Source organism: Schistocerca gregaria, chromosome 3 (genome assembly GCF_023897955.1).
Source record: "Schistocerca gregaria isolate iqSchGreg1 chromosome 3, iqSchGreg1.2, whole genome shotgun sequence".
NCBI lineage: Eukaryota > Metazoa > Arthropoda > Insecta > Orthoptera > Acrididae > Schistocerca > Schistocerca gregaria.
The window spans coordinates 580974322-581000168 of record NC_064922.1 but is presented as its reverse complement, the minus strand read 5'-3'; the positions used below and the strand labels follow the sequence as shown (position 1 = coordinate 581000168).

At 43.6% G+C, this 25847-nt stretch overlaps 1 protein-coding gene across 1 annotated transcript in view; it reads right to left on the bottom strand.

Moving 5' to 3' along the window:
• Nucleotides 1–25847, bottom strand: part of LOC126354568 (uncharacterized) — a 1114027-nt gene that overhangs the window by 698718 nt on the left and 389462 nt on the right. The gene's annotated exons all lie outside the window — the stretch shown is intronic.

Here is a 25847-nt window from a genome sequence, read left to right as displayed (position 1 = left end):
TGGTACAATATGTGGTAAAAGACCTACGAGTGCACCGCGTATTACTGCTGTCGCCGGCGAGTGTTGCGTCGTTGCCTGGAGACAGCACACACAGGGTCCGTGGTCGACGCCCTCCTTCCCAGCCATCTCGTGTAGGTTCTGCCGTGTGGCCGTCGCCATCCAGGTGAGAATATTTCCAAATTACCAGTTTAATAAGTGACGGTCGCAAAATACTGACACCAATTATTTATAGAAGACTGGAGAAACTGGGTCAAGCGCACAGTCATCATCTGTCTGCTTCGACCCATGAAGTCCTGTGTGAGGTCATGAGCTTACGTTGCAGATTAAATGTCACCTGTAGGTGTCTTAGAAAGTAGTAAAATCATTCTATGATGTCAGTAAACTATGCTGTTTATTCCAGATGGCTTTATGTACGAGGGTTTGGTTAGAGCAGAACCTGACAGCACGGCTTAAATCAGAGACCAAGAAAATAACGATTGTATTTTTATTTTTTCCTGCAAATATTTGACTTTTTTAAATATTAGGCACGATTCTCTAGGCTAAGATTAGGCAGGAACTTATGATCACAATTTGAACTGTTTCGAGTGAAACGATTAGTGATTCTAATTATCATCTTGTTTCTTACACTTATTTGGCTGTTTCTGTCACGTGGCACGATTGTTGAGGTTGAGGTCAGGCAAGAACCAAGCGCATAGCTCACATGATTGTGGACCAAACGAATAGTGGTGTTTATAACTTTGGTTTTTACAAATATTTAGCTGTTTTTTGCTGTGACTACGTGGAAGCACTGCTTATATGAAAAACCGATTGTTCGTATGGGGATCATGTTGTTTCCAATAGGTCATTCTTGCGGTGGATGTTTGTCTCTATGCTTTCGTTTGTAGTATTGATACAGCTGAATGGGATGAAGTATTTGGTGTTTATTGGTTAGTATTTTTTTGGTTAGGCCTTTACTTTGCGTTTGTAGTTTGATTCCGTCTTTCTTACACATTCTCTTTCTGTTTATTCTGGGAGAAATTATGAGTATTATTTCTCGATTAAGTCGTCATTTTTCTGGGATGTGTCTTCTAACCCGGTCTTTGTTTTAACTTTATAGTTGTTCGAGTCGTATCACTATTCTTTTGATTGCATATGACAAAACTATGTGGAAGTATTTGAACCCGGATTCCGCAGTTCGCGGGTCTTCTGTTACTATCAGCTACTTCGTCCACGTGCACACTACGGACTGACTGGGAGCTTCGCCTTGTTTCGGGCTCGTCCCTTTTCCTTATCATCTCTGCAGAGGCTCTTCCCACAGTGCTGTGAGACTAAACCTCCAGGAGAAAGAACATGTCGAGTAGTTTCGCTTATCCACAATCTCAGGGCTGTTGCTGAGAATTAATTTCTTTACACAGAGTACGAAGATATTACACGGGATCGAATCCTCGTCCAGCACACAGTTTACACTTGCCACATATATTATCGAGCGTATAGTCTCACTGAAGTCAATAAAGTAACTCTTCATACGTTTTCCTACGTCTGTACTCGGGCAAATCACACTGCGATGTGGCAGAGGGTACGTTATGTACCAACCTCACTCATTAATTTATTAATTTATTTATTTATTGCTTATTTAGCTTGACCAGATTAAGTCAATAAGGCCGTCCCTTAAACTCGACAAAGAGCGACACATACCGAAGATATTACAAAACCCTCAAATAATAATAATAAAAATGGTTCAAATGGTTCTGAGCACTATGGGACTTAACTGCTGAGGTCATCAGTCCCTTAGAACTTTGAAGTACTTAAACCTAACTAACCTAAGGGCATCACACACATCCATGCCCAAGGCAGGATTCAAACCCGCGACCGTGGCGGTCGCGCGGTTCCAGACTGAAGTGCCTATAACCGCTCGGCCACACCGGCCGATGATGATGATGATGATGATGATGATGATGATGATGACAGTGGCAACAGCTGTTAGGGAAGCAAGAATACGAGTACAGAATTCTGCCAAGTTATAGGAAAATGTTTTGGGGATGGGAAATAATGAGAATGTGCTGCACTGAATGTAGGAAGTTTGGAATTTCTCTGATAATTTGAGGAAGATTGTTCCAAAGTCGGGCTCCTGATACAGAAAATGACTTGGAAAACGTGGCGGTGCTGTGCTGCCCTTCCGTATGTTCGATATTCCTGTTAGTCCTATTTGGTACGGTTCCAATGCACTTGAGCAATTTTCTATGACAGATGGCAGGAACGATAAGTAAGCGATCTCCGTGGTAGACTGCATTTCCACGGCATTCTACCATCTAACCGAAGACTGCTACCTATTTTATTCATGACTGAGATTATATGATTGTTCCATTTCATGTCCCTACAAAGTTTTACATTCAAATATTTCTATGAGTTAACAGATCCAACTGATATTATAGTTGTAGGATAAGCGTTCTTTTTATTTTGTGAAGTTACAATTTTACATTTGAGAGGAACAACTGGAATAACAACTGAAGCGGGACGATTGAGGAGAATGGAGAGTTTCAAGAACCTAGGATGCCTGATACACGAAGAAGGAAAAAACGACAGAGAAATAAACGAGCGCGGGAGAAAAGAAGAAGCATTCCGGAACAGTGTCAGAAGCCGGATATGAAGCAAGGATGTATTCCAAATCAGTAAGAAGGTTATACTTCGGTCATACTATGTCCGGATCCTGACATATGTATCAGAAACCTGGGTTATGAAAGGAAGAGAGAAAAGCAAAGTACAAGCTGTGAGATGATATTCTTGAGAAACAGTATTGGAGTGACAAAGATAGACAGGTTAAGAAATGAGAGGATCAGAGAGTTGATGAAGGTGGAACCATTACAGGAGAGAGAGAAATCAAGACTGAGATGGTATGGACACGTCTACAGAATGGAGAAGAGGATACACGAGATGAAACTGGAAGGAAAGAGACCAAGGGGAAGACCGAGAGACAGATGGCTGAAACGAGTAGAGGAATGCGTCGAGAAGAAAGGAGAAGACCAGACGACCGGGGAGACGGTGGCAAGACAGAAGACGATGAAGAGGCCTGTGTTCCATACAGACCCGGCCAGAGGCTGGAAACTGTCCAAGATGATGATGACAATTTTACGTTTCTGACCATTTGAAGTTATCTGCCAATCTTTGTACCACTTTGAACACTTATCAAAGTTTGTCAATATTTATGTGCAGCTTAAACCGTTTATGAAACTATAAGCCGCCGGTGTTTCCTTATACACTGCTCAGTGTCCGATTGGCTGTCACGTTAAAAGTGGTTGTTGTACGATCCCCAGACACAATTAGAGATTTCGACGATAAATGACGTGACTTTCAAACCGTACATGTAATTTATGAATTTAAACATCGTAATTCTAGAGTCATAAAAACTCAGGCACGTAAGTGACATTATTTTTGGAACTTCCTAGCAGATTAATACTATTTGCCGGACCGAGACTTGATATCGGGACTATTGCCTATCGCGGACAGGTGCTCTACCGACTGAGCTACACAAGCTAACGGTAAATTATAGTTAAGTGCATCATTTGCGATAAGTCTGAGGTTGCTATCAACACAGTCCCCAAGGTCATAATATACAACATGAACAGCAATGGTCCCAGCGTACTTCCTCGGGCCACCCCAAGTTAACATCTGTCGATGACTTTCCGCCCACCGTAACTGGCAACGTCCTGCCTAACAATCAATCCTCAGTCCAGTCACAAATTTCGCTGGATACCCCATACTATCATACTATCATACTTCTGGTAATAAGCTTAGGGGTTCTACCGAGCTAAATGCTTGTCGAAAATCGAAAAATTGCCGATCTACCTGACTGCCTCGATCCGTGGCTTTGAGTATGTCACGTGAGAATACGGCCAGTTGGACTTCATGTAATCCATGTTTTAGAGGAGTTGAAGCGACGTTGGTCAGTAACACATTTCCGCAGACTTATCTCCACAAACTAAGAAAGTTTATTCTGGTAACCTAATTTATTCACACTCTGTGCCTCAGTTGTGGCACAAACGTTGGTCCGAAATACATCCGCTCTCATTCGAAAACGCCACTGCGTTACACCACGCAAATAGAGACTGAAGTGAGGAATAACTTCTGAAACACCCTGAATCGTTGCCACCAACCGGAAAATGGGTGGCTACAAGTACTTTTGTTTCCATAAACTAATGAAAACGCTCTTGTCTTTGACAGAATGCCTCTGGACAGCCCTTTCAGGTCTTGCTGGGAGGTGGCAGCTCTCCTAAATTTCTTGCCGTACGTCTGGCAAACATGCTGAATACGCAGTTAAAATACGCTTCACCAGGCGCCCCGTCGGCTGTGTTTTTTCATTGGTTTTTCACTGGCCCATCAGCGAGCCATTTGCATGCTGCCTTTTGTTGCCTCACTGCTGCCGTGTTACGAAAATGTTTTCATAAAAGCTGTTTAATGTTCCTCGCGTGAGGCATTTTGCATCACTTTCTACAGAGGGCGAACTGCTGCAAAACATTTCCGACTGTGTGCACGAGACTGTACGATCCCTTGATGTTTATTCTCACACCGACCCCTTCCTCTCCTTGCAGCCTTCGCGAAATTTCAAAGCAACGAGAGTATGGAGTGCTCTGTTCTAGGATACCAAGCCAGAAAACACATAATGTCTCCAGAAAGTAATTTTCAGTCTTAAGCGGAGTGTGCACTGGTATGAAACTTCCTGGCAGGTTAAAACTGTATGCCGGACTGAGACTCAAACTCGGAACCTTTGCCTTTGCGGGCAAGTGCTCTACCGACTGAGCTACGCAAGTACGGCTCACGACCTCTCCTCACAGCTTTACTCATGCCAGTACCTGTCTTCAACCTTCCAAACTTCACTTTCCCGCGACAGGAAAAGGTTCCCAGTTCGAGACTCGGATCGGCACACAGTTTTAGTCTGCTAGGAAGTTACATATCAGCGCACACTCCGCTGCAGAGCGGAAATTTCATTAAGGAAACATCCCCAAGTCTCCGCAGTATAATTTCTTCCATGAATGCTAGTCTCTAGAAGTTTCGCAGGAGAGTTTCTGCTAAGTCTGGAAGGTAGGAGAGGAGGTACTGGTGGAAGCAAAGCTGTGATGGCGGGTCATGAGTCGTGCTTGGGTAGCTCAGTCGGTAGAGCACCTGCCCGCAAAAGGCAAAAGTTCCGAGTTCGAGTCTAGATCCAACACACGTTTTAATCTTCTATAAAGTTTCAAAAATAATGTCGCTTACATGCCTGAGTTTTTATGGCTCTAGAACTACCAGGTTTAAATTCATAAATTACATGTACGGTTTGAAAGTCACGTCATTTATCGTCGAAACTTCTACTTGTGTCTGGAGATCATACACCAACCACTTGTAACGTGACCTCCAGTCAGACACTTAGCTGTGTATCAGCAAACGCCAGCGGCCTAGTATTTCATAAACGGTTCACGCTATGCACAGCACGTCTTTTCGAAACAGTAGTACAGAACAGAATGTTTCGCTATATGGACAATATACATTTACGATACTGAGTAGAATGTATTATTAGTTTTATAAATTCAACATCCACTCACTGGTGACTGCTATCCGCACGGTAAGTTTGAACACATTCACACAGATATTTAGTTATATGGCAATACTAGACCACCTGCACTAATAACTATCCGTGACCACAAAGCACAATTCTCCAAATTGTTCTCAATGCTCATTCCTTACTGACTGCTTCATTCACCTAACACACCACCAGCGGATCGCACAGTTGATTGCTGAGCAGTACGATGTATAGCATCTTGTTGTCACAAACACCCCGCAATCAGCGCAGTACATGGCTAATATTACGTAACCACAAGTTTCAGAGACCCTTTAATCCTGTTAGCGACTTTGGGTGAGATTCCATCCAGCTATGACAGCCTGCTCTTGAAGATCGGTAATCCTTCCGGTGAAATATCCTTGAAATATCTGGGACTGTACATCTATCTATACACTATCTCGAAGAATCCTGAATTCTTGGTAATGTTAGACATGTTTCTGTCATTCCTTGAGCTCAGACAGACCGTTAACTTACAAGCGTGCTTTCCGCTGTTTGTCAGTTGGTTGTCGCAATTGTAGCACACACAATGCGTTCCTGACTGCATGATTTGTGAGTCCATTTGGCCCTATCGGGGCCTTTTGAACCTTTCACGTAAGGAAATGTCTCATGTGGTATATGGGTACATTCCTTTCAACCCTTTTAAACATGATTAATGTAATACGAAGAGTTGAAGAAAATGAATTCTAGAATGGAAATAGAGTTTTAAGGCTAAATTTCGCATAACATATATTCTCTGTGTCAGGAACGTTTCCCGTAAGTTTTGCCACGCCATTTTGTTACATCTTGGGAAGAAGGAGCCACGTGCAGTTCCTTCTAATTTTTTCCCAATGTTTACTTGTATATTTAAGCGATTAGGCAAAGATGTTCATGAATCTCATATAATGCTTCATTTCAGATTGACTGTTTGCCTATTTCACTTGTGAAATGAATCATTGCGTGCTATTCGCTGGTCAAACAATTCTACACATTAAATACCGTAGAACGCAATGAGGTTATCCGAGTAAAAAAAAATTATATTCACGACGCTCAACATTAACTTCTCCTGCCTGTGAACAATACTTTTTTTTCTAAGCGGAGCATCCATGTTGTCCATTTTGTTTTCTAACTAAATACAGTAATTCAAATCAAACAAACGTTTTATTAACGATGAAACTTATTTATCACTCAGTTTTTAATGATTTCTCAACTACCCTCTCGAAATTTTGCACATCTTTTCTGCTTGCCGGTTGCTGTTTTACTTCTTGAATATATAATAGCGACAAGTTGTAGGTGATATTTGAAAACACCATTTTTTTTTCGTCAAATCACCGCTATATTAAAAGAAGTCTTACACAGTATGCGAGTGCACTTCTGGTTTGCGTCCACTCCCTAAGGCTGCTACCATAAAAAAAAAAACAATTTTTTTTGTTTTTCTCCTTCCATTGTTGACAAATAACAGTGTGTCGGCAGCTCAGCGGTAATTACTCAGTTGAACGCCTAATCGATTGAAAAAGAAGTATGACTGAAAAAAAATAAAGCAATGCCACAAACAAACCACCAAACTAAACAGACTGACAGGGGGTGGACAATAATATGCGAGTATCACTAACAAAACACATTACCTTGCCTAATACGGTGCAGGAAAACAGCTGGTATTTATACAACTTCTAGTCGTCTCATAATCGATAAATAAAGGTCCCGTACGGATTTCAAGTGAATCTTGTACAATTCTGCCTAAAAATAGTGCCAAATACAGATAACGATGACGGAGGTGATAGCGATTGTGTAGCCTTCTCTCCGAAGTACACCACAAAGGCTCATTGATATTGAGACCTGGTGATTGTGGTGGCCAAGAGACGCAATAATTCATCCCCGTGCTCACAAAACCAGTCCAGGACGACGCGAGCTGTGTGAACAGCGGCCCTGTCGTCTTTGAACACGGCATCGTCACCGGGGAGAGAACGTTGTACCACGGCATGGGCCTGGGCAGGCAAAATGTTCACATAATACTTGACAGTAATGCGACCCTGCAGGGTTCACGGAATACCACAGTATGGCTGCCCACATCATCACTGAACACCCGCCGCGTTTGACTCTTGAGACGTAAAGTCGGCCCCAAGTAGGAAACAGTGAGAAGCAAGACTCATCCGACCAAATGACTCTACTATTGCGCAACCGGCCGGGTCTTATAGCCTCGGCACTATTTTTCCTTCTAGGGGCATTTGCGTCAATGACGAGCAATTTTTGGAAATCCAGTTCACCATGGAATTCCCTGTTTACGGAGATCCCTTGGCGTTGTTTTGGTGCTGACGGGGTTCGCGAGTGCGACATTCAGTTCTGCAGTGATTTCTGCAACTGTCGGTGCCTTATTTTTCGTCACAATCCACTTCAATGACCTTCCGTCACGGTCGCACGACACATTCTTTCGTCCGCGTTACGACTTAACGGACAATGTTTTTCTACTTTCAACGTATGCGGTATAAATGTTGAAATATGCGTGACACAAAAGCTTTTTAGTAATCCTTATTTATTACGATCGGTTTCGATCACTGGCCATCCTCACAGTGCCATGCGAGTGACAAAACAGAAGAAAAACGCCATTTATCACCAAAACAGAATACAGGATCCAATGAGATTACACAGTCAACTTCAAATACTTACGAAAAGCTACAATCAGAACATCACATGCCTTACACGTCTTCAAATATGCCTTTAAAACATCAATGTGTACTCAATTTTACTTCTCTTGTGCCTTTGAATCTTTCCCCATTTTCTCTCTGTGCATACATCACAATTTTTTCTCTACATTTATTTTTGTCCGCACTATTGCGATTGAAACGGGAATCGTTCTTTTTACAATTAATCATTGTGCAGAGTAAATAATTACATTCAGTGTGTGCATTATCTTCAGTAATAGTTGCCTGTTCATATGCCCTTCTTTCTTGTGTCAAGTAGGCTAGTACTCTGATGATACATCTTATGAAGCTCCTTACGCTACTGTCACTTGTTGTCTTGCAATGTACTGTGATTTTCAGTATATTTCTGGATGTTAAGTGACACGAGTACACCAGTTTAATTATTGAGGATCTTATGATATACGAGGTCCATTTTTACTTTCCTGAGACTTGGTTTGAGAGATTTTGTACTTCAGTGTAGAAGAGAAGGATGACTGACGTACTTAATTTCTTGGCACAGTTTGGTTGGCTTTGACGTGTTGCTCTTCATTACAACAACGAATGACGACTGATATAATTAATTTCATTACACTTTTGTATTCATGTATTATTAATCATTTTAATGACCTAACGTGGATTCTTGAACATTTTTACTGCACCTTTCATGTAGTTGGATTGTACTACATCTTTAACTATGTGGTGTTATGAGATTACTTTGCGTCAGTTTACATCTTGAACCTTATGTTATGGGTTATGCATAGTTTTCTGTATTATACTTGTGTGACACATACATGAGAAGAATCTGTACGCCTCGTACACGTATTCCGCTCATGAAAGGAAAAACCTCCTTACCTGCAAGATGGCCGTTTCACTGTTTTGTCTTTATACTAACCTCCGGCTTAATATTAGGTAAAATTGGTTCTTTGTATGATCTTTGGCTTGTTATCTCTTCTTAGATCGTACCTGCATAACTGATTACCCAGTGTAGTACTTGCCACTCATCGAGCCATACTGCTTTGGTGATGGCTCTTATGTTTGCTTTATGTATTTGGACTGTTGTAAGTTGTTCCTCAGATTTGGAAGCATGTAATAATGTTACTGTAATTTTTCGTATTTGAAGTTGACTGTGTTGTCTCTTTCGATCTTTTATACTGTTTTGATGTTAGAGTGCGTTTTTCTTCTATTATGTCGTCTGCATAGCATCGTGAGGGTGGTCAGTGACCGAAATTGGTAGTAATAACTAAGGATTACAAGAAAACATTATGTCACGTATATTGCGATATATACGTGGTGTTAATTGTCGCCTAAAAAAAGTTAGATATAGATTTTCGATATGGTAACTCTTGAAACACTTTAGCTATCTTTGTAACCGAATCCCAAACACTAATGGTAGTCGAGAATGGGTCCCACCAATGTTCTATATGTTGCGTAATTTATACATGACCGCCCTCTTTCCTAGAACTCTCCTAATAAATAAACGTCGACTGTTCGAAGACTGTGCTGGAGTCCTTATGTGCCCTTTCCATTTCATTTAGCTTTGCAGCATTACGCTTAGTTATTAAATAGAGGTGACTGAGTCAAGCTGCACATTAGTAATACTGTATCTTAACATAATATGCTTATTTTTACAACGCAGGATTGTGGTTTCTATTGATCTCCATTAACTTAAATTTTTATACATTCGTAGTGAGCTGCCATTCATCGCACCAACTTAAATTTTTTTCTAAGTCATCTTGTATATCCCATAGTCACTGAACGACAACTTCCCGTGCACCACAGCACTGTCAGCCAACAGTCTCAGATTGCTGCTCACCCAATTCGTCATATTATATATATATAAATAATACCAGTGCTATCACACTTCCCTGGGGCATTCCTCGTGTCTCTGATGAACACACGCCGTCGATGACAACGTATTAGGTTGAGTGACTTAAGGAGTCAGTCACATACCAGGAAACCTACTCCGTACGCTCGTACCGTCATTAACAGTCCACAGTGTGGCCCTACGTCAAAGGCTATCCGGAAATCTAGGAATATGGCGTCTACCGTTACCTTTAGTCAACGATTCGCAGGAGATCGCGTAGAAAAGGGCAATCTGAGTTTCGTACGAGCGATGCTTTCTAGATCCGTGCTGATTTGTGGACAGAAACTTTTCAGTGTCTAAGAAACTTATTACCTTCGAAAATTCTACAGCAAACCGACATTAACGACATTGTTCGGCAACACTGCGGTCTTTCACTCATTGCCGTCATTCACTGCGGTCATTATATATGGGAATCACCTGATCACCTGCGGTTTTTCCAGTCTGCGAGTGGTTAGTGGTAAAATGCAAGCTACGTTTGGGACCAACGCCGACGAGCGCTCTCTGTAAAATCCAAATGTCGTCGAAGGAGGCGAACGAACATTTCGATGGGCTCAGCCGATCAGAATGAATGAAGCGCTTTAGCGCGCCGATTGCCGAGGGAAACGTGTATCCGAATCCGGCGTGTTACGCGGAAAGCTGCCCGCACCGTTCCGGCTCTGTTTCACTCCCTGCAACCCGAGAGTTGTCGCGAAACCCGAGCTGACGAGGCGAGAGAGAGAGAGAGAGAGAGAGAGAGAGAGCGCGGAGCTTGTCAGATGCGCAGCGCCACGCCACGCTACGCCGTCGCCCTGCCACCAGACACCGCGCCGCAATGGGATACCTGGCAGCGAAGCGCCTGCCGGCGCCACTCACTGCTTGGCAGCGGTCGTCGCTCCAAAGCGGCAGGCAGGGTCCTCTGCCGAGGCCGGAGCCCGTACATTCCACACGCATTACGACCATGTGTAGTCCCATTCCAGTCATGGCGCTTAGGGTGTCAATAGGGCAGCACAAAACAACACGCACCGTCCACATAATACGGTGAGGAGCACCCGTACCATCAGAGACAGACCGGCTCCCATTTGGGATAACGTTATTGTCGTGTTCCGTGCCAACACTGATTTGGTGCAGCTCTCCACATTATCACGTGCAAGGCTCTTCATCTCTGCTTAACTGTTGCAACATAGTCATTTGAACCTGCCCTGGTCGCCCCTACCCACTTCTCCATCCAAATTTCCCTCCATTACTGTATTTCTAGACCATAAATCTTAAGGCTGACCGGGAGATGGACATGAAGAGGTGGAGTACTTGGCTGTTGGATAGAGAAAGTAAATAATTTGGAGGTGGATGGAGAAATGATTGTACGTCTCGGAAAGGCAAAATACCCTGGAATATTATCCAATAAACAGGGCATAAGCAATTATGATAAAGTAATAGGATTAATGAAGGGCGAGCTATAACAAGGGCAAAGAACTCTGTTCCATGGAAGAGATGAAAAACGAAGAATAAAATGTGTAAGACAAAGCGCAGTTTTGAGAGAGATGGTTGGTTGGTTTGTGGGGGTTAAAGGGACCAGACTGCTACGGTCATCGGTCCCTTTTGAGAGAGAGAGAGAGAGAGAGAGAGAGAGAGAGAGAGAGAGAGAGAGAGAGAGAGAGAGAGGGCAACTTGCCACTGAGATGGATTGCTTACGGCGAAGCTCAAGTTGTACTAAGATGACTAAGAGGAAAAGAAATTACGTAATTCGACAAAGGTTTAAAATGGATAGATATATCTGATGTTGTTTGGTCATGTGAATACGATGATGAAGACAGGATACCAATAGGATACTACGAAGGATACCATCCCAGGTGGAGAAAAAATGAAGAATAATTCTGTTTCTCTGGACTGCTCAATTGTTATCTGGGGGTTGGCAACATAATTTACTGTCTACATCACGTATGTGATAGTAATTCGTAATCGGAGGTATATCGGCAATTTTATCTGAACGCCAAGCGACAGACTGTGCTTCACGGAAAGGATGATAACGACGACTATGAAGTATTGGAATAGGTCAGAACTGTATGTGTGGTATATTTAGTATCTGTTCTTAATGTTCTCATTCTAGTTAACTTTACAAATGTCAAAAGGAATTTTTATCAGTACTCTACTTATGGAAATTTAGTGAATTAACATTACAGTAATAATCAATATAATACTATCAATTAGTACTTCACAACAAACTGGATACATTATATTCTTCATTGGCAATAAAGAATGTTGAGACTTAGTTTAAAAAACAAGTCAGGCCTACGAGACTTCAAATTCCATTATCACAAACATCTATTTTTCTCTGAACTTTGTCTCTTTGCTTTGGGCTCTTATAGTTCCCAGTCTCTGAGTTACAAGGTTTATAATTTAAGCAACAAACAGCCACTATTGTGGTTTTAAAAAGTTTAACTCAATTACCCGTTTTGGAATAAGTTCAAGTTTAAGGCCTCTTGTTTCGGGAATGGCATCAAGCACATAAACAACACCGTATTACCCTCAGGGGTCCTTTGATGAACGTGTGAATCGCAACCTAAAATCAGCTTTAATAATTTACCATCAAGTTAAACCGAGTAAGTGAGATACTAACGTGCCCTGAATTAATTTTGCATTTGACACTGCGGTCCATGAAGCACTGAACACTACTCCGGCCTCTCTCTTATTGTCCTATCCCATCAATTCGCCTTTGTCTAACTTATGGCGCATCCAAGACTTAACTTCCTGAGCGGGTATCCCCGGGTTTAATTAGAAAGAACTGGAATCGGGCTCGTCGCAATTTAGCGGCTGCCCATGGTCGTCAAGCCGTGCGGTACAACCGCAATAGGCGGCCTTATCAGGGAAAACCGGGAGATCAAGTCTATGTTAAGAACGTTCAGGGTCGAGGAAGGATGGGGGACCGAGTAGGAAAGTTCACACCCCGGTTTATAGGTCCATGCACAGTGCTCCGTGTGTTGGGACCGGTTAACCTGTTAGTCAGACATGATCAGACCGGTAGGGAATATCGAGTTCATTTGCGCCAGGTGAAGTCTCTGAATTCGGGCGCCTGTTCTACCTTGAGGGGAGTAGGTTGAGCAGTGGTAAAACAAATTGCTGTTTTGAAGAGCACGCCGCAGCGCGTTGTGTGAAGCTGTCGCCCTCCGTTTCGGGCGGTGGCGCCGCTGTGGTAATCGCAGCTTTGGTGTCTCTCTCTCTGGTGGGAAAGCGGAAGGGTTGCCTGTTCACGTGCATTTAAGAGGCGCTGTCAGCTCGTCTAAGGGGTCAGTCGGGGTGAGGCTAGGTCAGTTCGCGTCTCCAATTGCTGGTCTGTCTCTCGTTTGCATTTGTACGGCAGTTAGTGTCTGTGGTTGGAGTGCTAGTATGCCTGTCGTTTGAATCAAACTTTTAAGCCAGAAAATGAGAGTCTTGCCACTCCGCCAGTAACAGAACTCAGCTAGTGGTCGCCCGGTCGGGGCTGTGTTCATGGATCTGAGTCTGCGTATTAGGCCGCCAGTCTACTCGAGTTGCTCGAGCAACGGTCATTGGCGGTTGGACTGGTCGGTTGGTTGGTCGCGCACTGAGACACGAGGACTTGTCCGCCCTGAACGTCGGCGCATGTCAAGTCCCCACATGAGTCCAGCGGGCCGCGCCGTATAGAAAGTGGTAGTGGCTTCGCGGTTCACAAGAGAGCAACAGGAGTGAAACCACGACATCGGGCTGGCCGAGGCGAGCTGCGACGCCGTGGGACGGGAGATCGGCGCGCCTTCCTGCGACCGTTGAAGCGGCTGGCAGCGGGCGGTTCGGGAGAGCGTTGGGAGTGCTGCGCCAGGTCTTCGCCAGAAATCGCAGTTTATTAGAAGTTAAGTGATTGGAGATACGTTTTTTCATTTACTTGTTAAATTCTACTTGTTTTCTTGGTGAGGTCACCAGCCACTTTGTTTTGGGGTCGTCCCACCATTCTCTGTTTGCCCACCCGCGGGAACGTGGTTATTGTGAAATGGGTGGTCCGTTTTTCCCCTTGTGGAATTGGGGAGGTTTAGAGCAATCTGCGGTTCGTGTTGTTTAGTAACCCTCCCCCCTATCAATCAGCCGTACGTTACTAGCTGCCTCTGTCATGTTTGTCGGATTCGGTGTTAACGAATTTATTGCTTAAAGGCCGAATTCTTGAAATATGTTCTATCTTGCCTATCATCTTGCGAGGTGGTATGTGTGTAATGTAGAGCATGTTGTACATTTTATGTAAGTCTGCATTTTATGGGTTTTATTTAAATAGTCATTTTAGGTTATAAGTTTGCCACCCTTCCACCGTAAGAGCCCTTAAAAAATTGCACTTTCAGTGGCAAATAATTTGAGGGTTGTACCATTTCCATTCCTCTTACGGGGTGCATTGTTTACATGTTTGAGTGAGTTGTTAAAAATTTTTTGTTTAAAGTAATCTGGTGTGTTGCAGATTTGCACCAGTGTAGTCTTTCAGAGGTCAGAGGTTGTTGTGAGCGGTCGTGACTACGGCGGAGTTGAAAGGGAGCGCCAAGCTTCTCAGCTGGAAGGCTCCTACTGTTAATATTGTTCCTTGGCTCTAAGTAAAACTGCAACTTGATATTTCGAGGGTGCTTTTCTGCTTATAATTTTAAATGTTTTAAAAAAGCTTTTAGAAATAAAATTTACATTTGTGAAAGGTAATTTTCCATCAATTACTTCCTGATAACTACTTCCACGCTCACCTAGTGTGATTAAATGTGTCAATGTTCTTGATGAATCGCCAGTAAATAAAATAAATTCTTTAATAGAAAAAAATATGAAAGTAAAACAGCTCTTACATAGTGTATGCACACGTGTTAATTTAGTTATGTAGAACACAAATACAGGGGAAATTTGTCACACAGGGGCATCTACCACGCAAGTTTTCGGCGCATTTCCTGTTTTATTAACTAAAATGATGTCACCAATGTTCCTGTGAAAGTCCAAATGCGCTGTGAACAAAAAACTTTTTAGAATGAGATTTTCACCCTGCAGCGGAGTGTGCGCTAATATGAAACTTCCTGGCAGATTAAAACTGTGTGCCCGACCGAGACTCGAACTTGGGACCTTTGCCTATTCGCGGGCAAGTGCTCTACCATCTGAGCTACCGAAGCACTACTCACGCCCGGTACTCACAGCTTTACTTCTGCCAGTATCTCGTCTCCTACCTTCCAAACTTTACAGAAGCTCTTTTGCGAAACTTGCAGAACTAGCACTCCTGAAAGAAAGGATATAGCGGAGACATGGCTTAGCCACAGCATGGGGGATGTTTCCAGAATGAGATTTTCACTCTGCAGCGGAGTGTGCGCTGATATGAAACTTCCTGGCAGATTAAAACTGTGTGCCCGACCGAGACTCGAGTCTCGGTCGGGCACACAGTTTTAATCTGCCAGGAAGTTTCAAAAAACTTTTTGTTTACTTTGCTGCACCACACCAGTAATCAACACAAACTGGGGTCCCATCAGGAAAGAATGGGGGGTAGTAAGGGACATTTGAAGATGGATTTGTAAATATCCGAGACTAGTAAAGGTCTGAGTTAAATAAACCTTTTTAAACCAAACTTGCGACTGGTTGCTGCTTCAATTATGAACCTAAGAATAAAAGTGTAACAAACAGATTCTGTGTTGTGTCTTAAGGCACTGTAACCGACGTCGCACTACATTTGTCCAGTATTTGACAATGAGTACACCTAGCGGCTTCTACCACATCTCAAATGCAATTTCAAACCTTCTCTGAACTTTTTCTGGCTTACACGCCTAACGTGAAATATATAACCCATAAATTCATTTGTAAAGTAATCAGACGTTTGAATCTGTTCCATACACGGGAGTTCGATTCTTTAAGGAATCTAGAGTTAACTGGTACCTTCTGCAAAAGAATTCATACTGAATGTTAAATTTTTCTTTTTCAGATGTTTTCTTGCTATAGCCTGTTTGCGTCTTATATCATCTCTACTTCGGCCGTCGTTAGTTATTTTTCCGCCCAAATAACACTCCTTTACAATTTTTTAGTGTTTTTCTAATTAGTTCCTTCAACATCGCCTGATATAATTTGACTACATTCCATTACCCAAGTTTTACTTTTGCTTAGTCATCTTGTTTTGGGTTATCAGTCTTCTGGCTGGTTAGATGCAGCCAACCACGACTCCCCTGCGCCAGACTTTTCGTTTCACAGTAGTACTTGCATCCCACGTCCTCAGTTATTTGCTGGATGTGTACGAATCTCTGTCTTCCCCTACAGTTTTTACTCTCTACAGTTGCCTCTAGTGTCACTGAACTTATTCCGTGATGTCTTAGCAGGATCTCCTACTGTCCCGCCCCGTCTTCTTATCAGTATTTTCTACATATTCCTTTTCTCGGCGGTTCTCCAGAGAATCTCATTATTTACTGTATCAGTCCATCTGATTTTCAACATTCTTCTGTAGCATCACTTCTTCAAACGCTTTGAGTCTCTTCCGTTCTGGGTTCCCCACAGTCTATATTTCACTTTCGTACAACGCTGTGCTCCAAATTTACATTACTAGAAATTTCTTCTTCTAATTGAGGCCTAAGTTTAATACTAGTAGACTTCTCTTGGACAGGAATGCACTTTTTGCCAGTGCTACTCAGCTTTTGATATCCTCCTTTCTCCGTCCGTCATTGGTTATCTTGCTGTCTAAGTAGCAGAATTCCTGAAATTCGTCTACTTTGCGACCACCCATTCTGGTGTTAAATATCTCACTAATTCTCAATACTATCTCATCTCTTTTCAAAACAACAGTTATTGAATTCAGCATATTTCTCAAGTCATCTGCCAACTCCGACTGAATTACAGTGTCATCGGAAAACAGTGAAGTTTTAATTTCTTCTACCACAATTTTAATTCCCTTTACAGTTTTGTTCTTAGTTTCCTTTACTGCTTTCTCAGTCTACAGATTGAACAACAATGGCGATAGGCTACATCTCTGAAACATTATCCTCTTAACAACCACTTCCTCTTCATGTCCTTCGATAGTTGCCTAGGGGATAGAGCCACATACATCCTGAAGGCAGTCCGTAATATTCTACACAATTTCTTGGATTAAAAAAATCAAAAAGGCAGTGAATAAAAGTTTTTTATCGTCACATACATGATTAGCCCAAATGAATACCAGTTTCAGTAAGAGATGCTTAAGACACTTCAATAATAGTCATAAATTAACCGTAAATGGCCAGAGTGAAGGGAGACCTCATAATGGACAAAGTAACAGTAGCCAAGGTATTTATCCAGGCTACGGAAAATGTATTAAAAGGTTGGACTGCTATTAGAATAGATATCAAAACAGACAGCCAGTCCCTGCATCTTCTCAGATTTGCTCGCGGGATCGTGATCGTACGTGAAGACCTAACATGAGTGTCCCCATTGCAGCTGTGGTTTTTAGTTGGATATGAGGAAAACATACAGTCCTTACATCCAACACTTTACAAATGGCCACGAAAGTGTTGAAGTCGTTTCCTTACAAATCTACTGTGAGCATAGATTGAAACTTCGGGAAGCTATCTTAAAGGCAGAAATTCTAATAAGAATCGTTTGAGCTGGGTAGCATTCTGAGAACTTCAGTTCATAACCTGACCGACAAGGTTGGTTTCCTACCAGTTCAAACTTACAGTCTAGAAAAACTGTTTGTGTCAGAATCGAGAGATCATGCATAGCGCAATGGCTATTGTTGGTGATCAGACTAAGGCATAAGATCAGGAACAAGACCATCGGAAAAAGAACCCTGGTTAAGGGCATCCTCGAGAATGTCATCAGTTGGATGTGTATGAAGTGGCCGCATAACGATGCAGTATTTCAACTGATTAAGCCATAAGATCTTTCACTGGATGCTAGGGGGAAGTAAAAGGAGGGAGGATCGATAAAATTAAAAGCACTGCTGAAATACACTGGTGTTTCAGAAGGACAAGAGAGAAGGAAAAGAATATAGCATCAGTGGCTGACGGACAAAGGCTGGAGAGAGAAAAAAATTGCGGCAGGAGCAGAAGATCCCTTGTTGGATGTAATTACTTCGGCACTGCGTCAACTGAATGGACAACGTGTCACTGTGATAACCGGTTGATATTCTTTCGGTGCTCCAGCAGCACCCATTGGAAAGGGGTACGACCGCTGGAAACTTCCGCAACAATTCGGGATTTGGAAAAACAAAACCGTACGAGTTTTTGCAGGAGAAGCTCCCGCCGAATTCAGGGCCACTAGACGGATAATTTCTTTGTTCAACGTGACTGTCGTACTGATGGATGCAGAAGTTCTACGTATCCCCTGTAGACTTGAAATTGTCGAGAATCTGGCAGCTAAGTGGGTACCGACTATAGTAGACGCTTTTATTGCACACCCGTAAGGTCAAATAAGTAAGAGACCACAACACAGTGGCCGTTTGGGGTATTGCCACTGTTTTTTTGTTTTAACTGTGGAAGATAATTTAGCGCGAATGTCTTAGAGGTGATTTAGAAATCTCACTGTTGAGTAAGGTTTCTATACTGGGCTGGTCATATAAATTTTGTTCAGTTTGTGTAAGCTGAGAGCAGATGGAATCTGACCTGAAACAAATTTTGTGAAGCAGACGGAACGTAATATGGTAGCAAGAATTCAATAAAGTTTATATCCTCAAATTACAACACTTCGCCCACGCTGCCATCTGCTGCCGGCGCTCTAGAAACCAGCACGAAAGCAAAATTAAGTCACAAAAACACACCATTCTACAAGTGGTTGTTGGGCGGCTGGCTGTATTACCGTAGAGTATACATTTTGTCAGAGGAGCCTTCAGGGTATTCTTAAACACAGACATAGCTTAATTAATGTGAACACAGTCAACTTCTTTAGAGCATATGGACAGATCTGAGCACGCAATCCAAAACCGTGAGAGTCGTGTAATGAGGTACATACGGACAAGTACCTGTATTTCACCAGAAGACGTGTATGCACTAGCTTATGAGGGGTGTGTGTGTGTGGGGGGGGGGGATGGAAACGGAGGTAGGGGGGGTGAAGACGGAGGTAAGGGGGTCTGGGAGTGCGAGCGCAGTTCCTGATCATCGAAACAGCGCCGAGCATAGGCGATTATGCATCATCAGCGTCACACAATACGAGAATTTATGTTCACCTGACGAGATAATGTCGAGTGGTAGGCTCTGGCAGGACATCCACCTTGTTCTGGATACTTCATATATTATTCTACGCCTGTCGCTCCAATGGATAAACTGCGATCTGTTTAAAGCTTACGCCATTTAAAGTTAACAATTATTCCAGCAGATGCATGGGATTACTCAGTCTACATTCGACGTTGCTTACCGTGGCCCCACACGTTCGACAAACATGCACGTCTACGGTGCAGACAAATCTTCCTCGACTACACAAACAGGCAAGCATGTTTGAGTTGTGTGCGGGCATCAGGTCGAGGTCAAGCGACAAAAAAATGTTGGTTGCGTTCTTATTAGAGATGGAAGGAAGCGAAGTTTGGTGTACGGTCTATAGAAGGGCTTATAACAAAAAACCCTCATTTTTTCATTAAGCTAACTCTAAGGTAAATGAATGCGAGTGGCATAATTATTTGGAGGATGAACGAAGAGACGCAATTGAACCTTTTGTGATTCGAACAGCATAGCTGTAATAGCACACGAAAGACTGACAGCAACATAATCATTTTCCCCAAAGGGAAGGACCAATAAAGATCTTAGATATACGATCGCCATTTCACCACGAGCATTGGGTTACGTAATTCCTGAAATTTGCCGCATTATTTAAGAATCTTGAAAAAGAAATATAGTACCATATCAAACCAGTCTCAGGAGTGAAGACAACAACAACATGGGCTTATACACTTTTATTATGCCTCTCAGAGGCTTACAACAATTTTATATCTGTTTATTATTTTTCTTCGCAACTTGGCTCTGAAGGAGGCGATTTTCTAATTGACCCAGTCTTTGATGGTTGTCGATTTGAATACTTATTATTTGGACCATCAGATACATCACACCCTGCGACAAACTTGTTCTTACCATAATACTCTTCATGATTTTATTCTCCACATACGGGATTGGGTGACACATACTCGAATACAATATTTGAGCATCTCATGTTTTACGTGGTTGAGTTCGCTTCACATGCTACTGCCGCCAGAACCATACAGAAGCAATATTTCCTTAGTCTAGCGGGCAAGAATTTGGCATGCATACTCACGCATAGATCCTTGTGCAAGCTTGTATAATCCAAAATCCTTCAAGCCTCAAACCATTCAAATGTTTAAAATGCTAGCGCACTCCCCACATTAGATCCATTAGATTTAGTAGATCTAGTACGGTTTTCATAAAATGCTCTGCAACGCATGGTTGTCTAACTTGCAGTAACATGTGAGTGCAACTTTTACGATCGCTAGTGCTTGAGAACGTGTGGCTCTTCGTTTGCCACAGATCAGACATACCGAGTTTATATGGGGGCTCCCAAACGGGATTTCCCTGTACCGCCTCTGGGTGGCCGTGTTAACTCCTCAAAATCAATTCTGCAAATCCGCTTCTGGTTGCCGGTTTTCCAATTCCGCAATCGTTTTTCGCTCTCATGTAAACACGACCGTTTCTGAAACGTGTTTGGGCTGTCAGGTCTCGTTTTTGTTATTAAAAAAATTACTGTTAATATGGACGGAGTGGCTTTTTGTACAGTGGGCGGCAAGTAGAAGTATTGGACTGAAGCTGTTTATACCTCGTCTAATTGAAGAGAAATAGAGACTGTGCTGACTAAATTGGAAACAGTAACAGTTACGTTCCAGGCGCCATATTTGACTGAGCTAGCAAATCTGCTTCAGACCTTAACATGTAAACACGACAGCGAAGAACGGTTTCCGAAATTCGGTTTTCGTGTGGGTCGCGTGTAAACGTAGCGACAGAGGGCGACATGCGGAAAACGAGAGCTGTGGTGGTGGTGTTTCAGCCCACGGCGTCAGCAGCCTGCGACATGCTGCGGGACGAGCGGCTCCCGGTGCGCGGCCACGTGGTGGGCGGCCAGAATGCGGGAGACTTCGAATTTCCCAGCCAGGTGCGTACCACAGTGTTCTCCTTTTAAATGCTACTTCTGTTGCCTCATACGAGACAGCAGTCCAAGTTTTCATTATCTCGAAATAACAATGTCACCCAATTAACTTTATGTTTCTCTACAAGTACATGTCTGCCGTCCTGGTACACATTGAAATCCCCGCGTCACAGTATCGTTAGTGATGAGAACAACGGAATGAAAACAATCGATTCAATCGGTGGTTGAAAACAACCGACTCACTCGGTTGTAGTTATGCATATCGGCTGAATTAGTCAATCATTCTATTCTTTTAAGTAGGACTCGTCGATGAGAGCATCCGAATGGAAACAATCGAATCAGTCGGTTGTAGTTCTACACATCTGTGGGATTTTTATTCATTCATTCCCTTCGCGTGAAACCAACCAAATGAAAGCAGTCGACACAGTTCAGAGGCGTCTTGCGTACTGACTGAATCATTCATTCTTTTGTTTTCAAGTGAAACGAATCTTTAGTTTTTCTCTCAATTGAAGCTTGTATTCATTCGTCCACGCACTGTTTAGTGGTTTAGCTGACCAAATTATTCATTTATTATTTTGAGTGAAACCAGTCTTTAGTACTTTAATTAGGTGAAGTAAAGCGGTCGTAAAGAATACAAACCAGGGTGCACATATTCCAAGGTGGACACGAAGACGAGCAGTACCCAGCATTATGCTCTGTATCTCCTGTACACCACCTGAGAGCGTCAAAAGGTTCGGAAAAAAACGGTTCATGGAATACATAACTAATTCAGAAACTAATTGGTCGCAGTTTTAAGTACGTAAGTACATTGAATCAACAGTCACAGGTTCTTAAATATTGGTAACAGATAAGCTTAATAAAGAAATTAGTTTCATTATCTACTGAAAGCTAATTATTCTCTTCAGCATAAAATAGACTGAGGTTCATTCAATTGTTCTAGGTGCAATTAATACTTATTTAACTAATAACGCTCCATAGGGAGTAAAGTGCCTGCGTTTTGCAAGTGAGCAGTGTATGTGTCTTTATCAGCTGTAACGGGCACACAAATCCACATAGGCTAACAGATGAAGACTGTCATCTCGACCAACATCGTCCCTTTTTTTCCTATGTGGCTGTTTAACGTCGCTCAGAGTCCACAGTCGGCAAATGGCGAAACGCAGCAGTTCCAGCGAGCTCCTTCACAAAACTCTTCGTGCCCTCTGGATCCAACAACGGCTTGGAACCGACATCGTGGCCCGACCACTACAACGGATCACCAGGGCAAAGGCTGCAGCCACTATTCATCAGTCGTCTCTGTCGCAGCGGGTGTTTCCGCCGTCCCACTCCGGAGCGTTCTGCCAGTAGCACGTGCGCCCCCGACGCCGGAGGGCCCTCTCAGTCACTGTGGCCGCTGGAGGCGCCGCTAGGCGGGAATTCAAAGAGGCGCCGATGGCCCCGGAGTCCAACCGTACCACATTCAGCTTGGTGGAAGTCACAAAGAAAATCCTGGATACTCACGACCAGTTGTTGTCGAGGGTAGCACTAGTCGGTAGCCTGAAGACGACTCAGCGAATCACAACGGATTAAGAACTTTGGCCGCTGCAACAACTACCGTGACTAAGGGTTCAAGTGAAAGCCACAAATTCTACAGTGAATACACTGCATCCGTTCATCAGCGGGAGCGTTGTTCACGACAGCTTGCACGAGTACAGCCAAAAGAAGTTAGTTTTTCTTGTAAAACCATTAGTGTATACAACTTCCAAACCGAGAAATCCATCAAGGACAGCCAAGAGCAGGTGGCGGAAAACCATTGGAGTCAGTGGACTCTTTCTGCCCAAAGTATAGGTCGAGACAGATCCGAGACAAGGTACGCTATGTGAATTTACGTGATTGCTCCCTGACAAGAAGCGGCAATGTGGGAAGTTGGAGTTCAGAACAAAGACACTGCTGAATGTGAACTGCCATCGTGACTCCAGTCACGATTATGTGTTGGAGATGGAGCTCCTACCAGGAAAAAGAACACACTGGTTCGGATATGGGGGGGAACAGTGAATGTGTACTGCAAAACTGAGCAGCAGTTGTAGGTTCCTGTCTTTGTCTGTCTCTTTCCCCCCCCCCCCCTCCCCCCAATGCTCTGTAAGTTGGCTACTCACAGGACTAGACCGAAAGGCACCTGTCGCAAGCTGGATCCCACAATGGCGTATCAAGTCCAGCATCTGCAATGCTGAATGTGATACTGAGCCATTTGGCAGACTTCCAGAATCAAGACAGATTAGGTTCAGAGCTTTGTAAAAACAGCAAAAGTGTTGAATGGTATGCACCCCAGCTTGCGTTATTCTTGTGACCAGTGCAACTGATTAAGTTGGCGAGAATGGGGAAGCTATGTGAACTGAGTATTGAAAACAAGTCCAAAAAATCGGTAAGACTCCACCACATTGATCAGTTGGTCACTGTGAGGTAGAGTTTTTGGTTGTGGATGGACAGTATGACTGTCGGAGAAGTAGATGAGGCATGTTTCGGTGTCTGAAAGCCAGGGTTGTGCCTTCTGTAAGACATCCTGCAGACGGCAATTAGCAAAACATGCAGTGGTGAAGCACTAGTACATGCATAAATCATCAACATACAGGGAAAGTAACACTGCAAACTACACAGCTGCAGCTAGGCCTAGAAAAAAAGGGGACAGTCAATACAGAGGCCTGCGGGGCACCAATCTGTTGTGTAACGGGGGGGGGGGGGGGGGGGATGGGAGGGGGGGAGGGTAGTTACTGCATGAAGAACAATACAGTGTTGTAAGTAGTTCCCGACAAAGATCAAGAGCAGGCTTCGAAGACCCCACTCATGTGATGTAGCGAGGATGTGATGACGCCGTGTGCTTTGTAAGGCTTTTGCAAGTCGTAAAAGGCAGTGATCAGGTATTATCCATGGGCAAAAGCTGTCTGGACAACAGACTCGAGGCAGGCCAAATTGTCAGTGGTAGAATGGTCTTGGTAGTAACAACCCTGGAATGGAGGCAAAAGGCCCTGTGACTCAAGGTAGCAACACGGCCACCAGTTCATATATTCGTGCAGCTTGCAGAGAACGTTAGTAAGACTAATTGGTTAATAACTGTCCACCTAAAGTTAGCTATGTTGAGAGCTCATTTGGGTGGATGCCCGCGCGAACGATGTTTAATGACAGACAGGACGAACGGAAAATGATCACTGTCAAATAGGTAATCATGAACTCTCCAGTAGATAGAGGGGAGAAGACTAAAGCTTCAAATTGGAAGATCAATCGTCGAATAAGAACCATAGCCCACAATGAAGTGTATGGGGCACCAGTATTCAAGAGAAAAAGATCTAGAACTGTGAGGAAAGTTTCGATAGCTCTAATGCGGCCACTGGTAGCAGTTCCACCCTACAAAGGGTTGTGGGCATCGAAATCAGCCAAAATAATGAGGGTGGAGAGAGCTAAGACATCAGTGTACACAGTGTGGTCTGCAACACCTCGCTGTCAGGAGGAAGATACGTATTACAGAAGTTAAAATCCAAATAGGTCCTGATACGTACAGCCACAGCCTCCAAAGTTGTACTGAGTGGAATGTGTTCACTGCAGACGGAGTCCAGAATGTACATACAAGTTTTGCCTGATGCTCTGTAATAGTCAGCTCGATTCTTGAACAGCTCTGATAGCCAAGGGGAATAGGCGTTTGCAATGCTAGGAACAAGGTTTCCTAGAGGGGAATGCAGAAAGCAGGGAATACACGTAAGAGATGTCATAGCTCATCCAAGTGATAGAAAAAACCGCTGCAGTTTCACTGGAGGATCACGCTGTCAGTTATCTATTGGAGTGTGAAAGGACCGAGAATGCAATTCAAGCGCTGGGTTGCGTGCTGCCACCAGCTGTGAGAGTGTGACGTCAATACACATTGGTTCAGAATCAGATCAATTAGGGGAGGGGGGGGGGGAGAGTGGGAGGGGAATGTGGTGCCACTGCGGCCACCGTGAACTACACCTCTAGTACAGAGGCAGAACATGCAGGATCTCGTGGCATGTAGACTTGAGGAACCACATCAGCCTTTGAGCTCTTCTTTCTGTACTTGATCTCCTTGGATGATTTCGATGTTTTTGACGGCTTGTCTGTCCTAGTTTCAGGAACAGAGGAGGAGCACGAAGCTCTATGAGCAGCAACCTGTGGTTCCTTCAGCCACTGTCTGGTATCTGGTTGCAAATCAGCAAATTCATGGGAGGGTAGCGTCCCAAGGGACCACTTCCTCGTGACGATAAATGGAGGACGGTTTGTGAGCGGCGTCCCTGCTGGATTAGTAGCTAACACACTCAAAGTTGCTGTGAAGAACACAATAGGAGGGACCCTAACCGCGAGGGGAATGGGTGCTGTCACACGGCCTTTAGGCTCCAAGGAGAAGGCATGAAAGTCGAGTGCACTGTCGCTACAGAGGATGACGCCACTGAAGCCGCAGAGAACGTCGTCCTCATTTGTACAAAGTAGAGATGATCATATTTCTTCTTGGCCTCCTGATACCCGAGCTGCTCAAGAGTCTTTTATTCTTGAATTTTCTTATCTTTTTGGAAGGAGGTGCACACCGGTGAACAGGGTGAATGGTGCCCGATACAAAGAGATGAGGGGCTCAAGAAACATCCACGTGCAACTGACGTCCCCGATCCCTACAGACAGAGCTGGAGTTACGAAGCGATGACATGTGCTCGAATTATTTTTCAGAACCATCATTGTGCTGTCCTAGCAGATCATGCTC